This window comes from Cebus imitator, unplaced genomic scaffold, assembly GCF_001604975.1.
Source record: "Cebus imitator isolate Cc_AM_T3 unplaced genomic scaffold, Cebus_imitator-1.0 Scaffold404, whole genome shotgun sequence".
Classification (NCBI taxonomy): Eukaryota; Metazoa; Chordata; class Mammalia; order Primates; family Cebidae; genus Cebus; species Cebus imitator.
In genome coordinates, this window is record NW_016107719.1 from 47,166 (window position 1) to 53,454 (window position 6,289).

The following is a 6,289-nucleotide window of genomic DNA, read 5'->3' on the forward strand; positions in this document are numbered from 1 at the left end:
AAAAAAAAAAAAAAAAAAAACAAGGAAAACATATGAGCAGGGACATCATGAGCTGCACATTGTAGGGGAAACAGATCTCACAGAATTAGTTCAGTGAAGTCACTAAACAAGTAAACACATGACAAACCAAATAACAGCACTAAGCCCTAGAGGGGATAGCAGAGCAGTATCTGGAGTTGCTACAGAACAGTTCCTGACATGGTTCGGATCTGTGTCCCTGCCCAAATCCAATGTCTAATTATAATCCCCAGGTGGCAGGTGGAGCCTGGTGGGAGGTGATTGGATCATGGGGGTGGTTTCTCGTAAATAGTTTAGCAACATTCCCTCAGTGCCGCTGTGATAGTGAGTGAGATCCGGTCATTTAAAAGCATGTGGTGCCTCCTCTTTCTGTCTCTCTTCCCCCTGTTCTATGCCATATAAGAGTTGCCTGCTTCCCCTTCGTCTTCCACCATAATTGTAAGGTTTCCTGAGGCCTCCTCAGAAGCAGAAGCCACTAGGCTTCCTGTATAGCCTGTAGAGCCCAAAGCTAATTAAACCTCTTTTCCTCATAAATTATGCAGTTTCAGATATTTCTTTATAGCAGTGCGAGAACAGGCAAATATAGTTCTCAACAAAAAATTATGAGAATTGCAAAAAAAAAACCCCAGCAAAGTGTGATCCATACACAGGAGGCACATAAAAGCAGGCAAAAGAAACCGCCCTTGAAGGGAGCATTCAGATGCTGGACTTAGCAAACAACGACTTCATATTAGGACTATGTTTAAAGAACTAAAAGAATCCCTGTTTAAAGAATTAAAAGAAAGTATTATAACAATTATGACTCTTCAAATACAGAATATCAATACAAAGACATAAATGATTTTTAAAAAGAGAACCAAATTGAAATTCTAGAGATGAAAAGAACAATAACTGAAATGAAAAGTCCACTAGAGGGTGTTGAACAGTAAGAACACACAGACACAGGGAGGGGAACATCACACACTGGGGCCTGTCGGGGGTAGGGGGCTAGGGGTGGGATAGCAGGGGGTGGGGACATTGGGGAGGGATAACATTTGGAGAAATACCTAATATAGATGACAAGGGGGTGGATGCAGTGAACCACCAAGACACGTGTGTATGTAGGTTACAAACCTGCATGATCTGCACATGTACCCTACAACTTAAAGTATAATAATAATAAAATATCCACTAGAGAGGCTCAGTAGTAGATTCAAGTTGGCAAAAGAATGTTAGCAGATAAAGTAAAAACAAACTGAGAGATCAATAGAGATGATGCAATCTCAAGAAAGAAAGAAAAAGGAGAAAAATGAGCAGAGCATCAGAGAAATGTGGGATGCCACGAAGTGCACCAACAAGTGCATAATGACATACCAGACAGCGAGGAGAGAAAGAGACAGAAAAAAGATGAAAAGAAATCATGATTGGAAACTCTCCAATTTTCATATTTTTAAAAACCACAGATCTACATATCCAAAAAGCTCAACAAACTCCAAGTAGTAAAATACAAAGAAAGCCACACTTAAACACATCATAGTCAAAATGTTGAAAGCCAAACTTAAAGAGAAAATCTTGAAAGCAGAAAGGGAAAACAATGACTCACCACATAAAAGGGAACCTCAGTAAGACTAACAACTGATTTCCTGTTAACCAAGAATCTTACATACAAAAATCTATCATTCAAAAATGAAGGCGAAATTAAAACATTCCAAAATAAGCAAAAACTGAGAATATTCATTGTTAAGCAGAATTGCTTTACAACAAAAAATTAAAAAGTTCACTCTAATGACTTCATTTTAACTTGATTAGCTCTGTAAAGGCTCTATCTCATGTAAGAGCACATTCTGAGATACGGGGGTTAGAAATTCAACATATGTTTTAGGGGAAAATACAATTCAAACCAAACAGTATGCTAGAAAATATCCATTTAAGAAAAATTTTAAGATCTTGCAAGATGTGTTCTCCCAAACTCAGCTATTTGGCTTCTAGTTTGTTGCCTGACCACATTCACCAAGAAAATGTTCTGCAGCAAAACAACCAGACCTTGGCTAGGACACATTCTTTGAGGAATGATGAGCCTCACAAGAAGTAAAGGAGTTCTCCGATGACTCTTCCACTCCCCACTCAGGGACAAGCTGTGCAAGCTGACCCCTTCCCCCTACTCTGATTGCTCTGCAGCTGCATTCCTGAACCCCCACCTAGGTGCCACATCAAGGCTGCCAGACGTGCTACAATTAAGCAAAACCTGATCCAGGCACTCAAGGGAGGACAGGGAAAACATGTTGGTTATCCATACTTGTAAATTCCTGTTTGACACATATCTGTAAAAACTCCTGGTTTCTCTCTGTTTCTTGAAAGACTGCCACCACAAAAGACACAGGATGATGTATTGTAGGTCTGTTACAAGTTGACAAACTATCTCTGTGCCTGTTACCAGTGCACAGATGACCTCAGTCCTAAAAACCCCTTATGCCCCTCTCACCCCATATAAACCCCTCATTTTGTAAGCTCAGGGCTGCCTCCTCTGACTGTTACGGAGCAGCCCAGCAGGTTAATAAAACTTGCTTTCCTGACTTTGGGTCTATTCTCCTTTCTCTTGGCTACCCTTACACCCACCAAAAAAACTGTGATAGGAGCAGGAACCAGAATACAGAGCGGTTGGGGCGTTGTTCTGGTGTGCAGAGCCAGTACAGAATGCAGAGCCATGGGGAGGCCGTAAGGTCAGGAGGCTGGGCCAGCAGCTTCTGTCCCAGTCCAAGGCCCTGGAGGTGAGAGCTGAGGTGATCCTGAGACAGTGGCATTCCTGGCTTCCAGCAGAAGCAGAAGAAAGCCTCCTGTGGAGTGAAGTATTTCCAGTTTAGGCTGACGGGAGTGTTATCCTGATTAACATCAAGCAAGAGGTCCATACTCAAAGATCACCATATCTGTGAGTGAGAACAGGCAGAGGCAGTAAACAGTAGCTTTAGAGCCCTGGGGACTATAGATTACTGAATTATGTGACCGAAATATTTAAAGAAATAGAGAACGTAATCATAAAGGTGAATAAGCAAAAAAGAATGAGCAGGCAAGTTATCAGAACTGTAAAGGAAAGAAAGTATGAATGTATCGATGTGTGTGTGTATGTGTGTGTATGCACACCTACATATTATTCAAAAGGTAAGTTGGTAAAAAGCCCAAATTTATCAGTAATTCTGATACCATAAACATAGATGGATTTGATGTATGAGTTAAAAGATTGAATTTTTAAAAATCTAAATCTATGTAAGTGTCACATATAAAAAACACACATAAAAGATCATGAAAACATTGAAAGTAAAAAAAAAATGTATGAAAATGATATTCTGGAAACTGCTAACCAAAAGTCAGCTGGAACATCTATACAGATTCACAGGCTACTTTTGTGCAGACTTGGCACTCGGGCTCACTTGGTGGCACTCCTTGACCCTGAACTGAATAGTTACACTTACCAGCCATACGTGTCGCTGTTATTCCCTTATATTTTATTGCTTTTGGAAGGATGACTTTTGATTTTATGAATAACTGAAGTAAGAACATGTCAAAATCAGAAGTGGAAAGCTTTTGCTGATAATGAACCTGATGAAAATTGCATCGGTGGATTTGCTAGGTAATGCTATCTGATGAAAACCTTGGCTCCGATCAATTGGCAGTGAGCATCAGACTGCTCTGCAGAATGGCGGATGAAGGTCCACCAATTGCTTACCCCTTGTTGACTGTTCTTGGTGTACCACGTGCTACAGGAACACACAGGATACATTCGGAGGTAAATGGAAAAAGCCAACATCCACCATCTTCGTAGGATGCATCCAATTTACCGTCTGTCAGTACACTAACTAGACACCATGGGTAACCAGAGACACATTTTCTGATGGATTAATAACCTTTTCATACCAGCGGTACAAACTCATTGCAAGGATTCTGGCTTGGACAAAAAATCAGTTGTTAGATGTTATCATTCCCGGAAACTGTTACACATACCTCCTTCCCAAACATTTTGTGGAAAAGCAGTTTCAGCTTTTATTTCCCCTAGGGGAATACGTGCATTTGAGCCTGACTGCAAAGAATTTTAGAGGAAGGGTAAACACTTTTTTTCAGCCTGTGTGCTTGCTGCAGTCACAGAGCCTAAGATTCCATGACTCCTGAAAGAGTCCAGTGTTAAGAATGTCATGTACACAGTTGACAGCGTTTGGAATGATGCTGGTAAGACAACATTAACACAGGCTTGGTACAGACTCACCATACGGATGCTTGCAAACAAGTCTGTACATAAAGGCTTTGCAGAATTTTTTGTGACTAATGAGAAAATGATGACGTAAGACTTCATTCTTGCACACAAAGTTTATCAGCTAAATGTGGAAATAACTGAGAAGAACTGATACCAAAGAAATGTTGAATACCGCAACTCTGTTCATTCTTTGCCTGGTGGGGAAATTGCTGACAAACACAGATAAGGGTTGACGGTAATTGTGATGATAATGACGATGCAAATAACACTGAGTAAAACATTCCCATTAAAAATATGGTGAATATCTAATTGGTTAATTATGGGCCTTGAACTATTCACAATGAATGGTGAGCAGGAGATAATGGAAAATTACCCAATTAGAAACAGACTTCTCAAGTAGGCATCCAATGGAATAGGACCCTGGAAGAAGTGATTAAAAAGGCAATTGACAGGAGTATGCTTCTCGGTTTGAGGACCCTGTTCCTGGTACATCATGAAATGTCCAGTAGGAAAAGTGTGGCATCCTCAAGTTAAGATAATTCAAGGTGCATTTAATAAAGGGACTGTTTACAAAGACATAGGCATCACACAGGAAAACCTCGAGGAATAGTTCAGTATCCCAGGGATCGGACCTCAGACCTGTTACATTCCTGGGCCCAAAGGAATGAAGGGAAGGAGTGTCTACAAAACCTGAAAGGAGGGATTGTGTAGACAGGACCTCCTTAGAAGGACCGCTGATCTTTGGCTGGTGGGTGAGATTGACCCAAACTAACCCTTCGGGGAGGGGACCAGAGGAACAAATGTCCCCCACTCCTCTCCTTCCCCCTTCTGATCTCAGGGGAGGGGTTCCCCACTGCCAAACAGAACTGGAAGCCCTAGGGTCGGACTGTTACAATCCACACAGATTAGCTTCCCAAGGTAGAGAGCAGGGCGGAAGAGAGACGGAGCAGATGTAAGTGGGGAAATGAAGACATCTGGCTCACCCACAGCTTTTGCCCCTCACTAGATACGTTTATCCTTTAGCCAAGTGAAAACTCCACATTCCCAGGACAGGGAACACAGGAACTGATGGCACTGGGACATATCAATACAGACAGACTCCCACCTGAAACTGAAAGTGTTCGCTGCTACAGGTATTCTTTCTATAAAGTGGTGGAAGGGTGATGACCGAAGTAATATACACATAGCTGTTGGAGTCCCTGCATCCACAGCTGGTCACGTGTCCAAAGTGGATATTTTGAGCTACCTGTTCCCAGTGTTCATTTCATGTTCCTCTTTGCTCCGCTAGTGTTTATGTGGTGGAGCGACTCAAGACTTCATTCCTATCTGAGTTCTTGTTAGCCTTGTCTTTATCAGATTGTCTCAGTGTTGCACTGACCAGGATTATTGGGTAAGAAAATACTAAGAAGCACCCATGTGACTCACAGAGGGATCAGACGTAGTCCTCTCTGCCTCCCTTCTACAGCAGTGACCTAATTTCCTCCTTGGCAGCGAGGATCAGCTACTCCAGCCATACAGTGACCTCTTTCTCCACCACTGGCTCAATGGCACAGGGAGGGTCAAATGGTTCAAATTTCTAAAAAAGTTGCTTTGTATATGCCACAAGTTTTCGTATGTCCCGTTGTCATTGATTGTAACTATTCTTTAAATTCAATTAGGATTATACTATTTGAGCTATCAGTTATTAGAAGTGTGTTTTAAAATTTCCAAAAGTGAGGATTTTATTTTTTATTTGTTTGTTTATTGGGTTTTTTTTCCTGTTTATTTTATTGCATTTTAGGTTTTGGGGTACATGTGAAGAACATGCAAGATTATTGCATAGGTACACACGTCGCAGTGTGATTTGCTGCCTTCCTCCCCATCACCTACATCTGGCATCTCTCCCCTTGCTATCTCTCCCCAGCTCCCCACCCCCAACCATCCCTCCCCTATTTCCCCCCAAATGACCCCAGTGTGTAGTGCTCCCCTCCCTGTGTCCATGTGTTCTCATTGTTGAACACCCGCCTATGAGTGAGAACATGTGGTGTTTGATCTTCTGCTCTTCTGTCA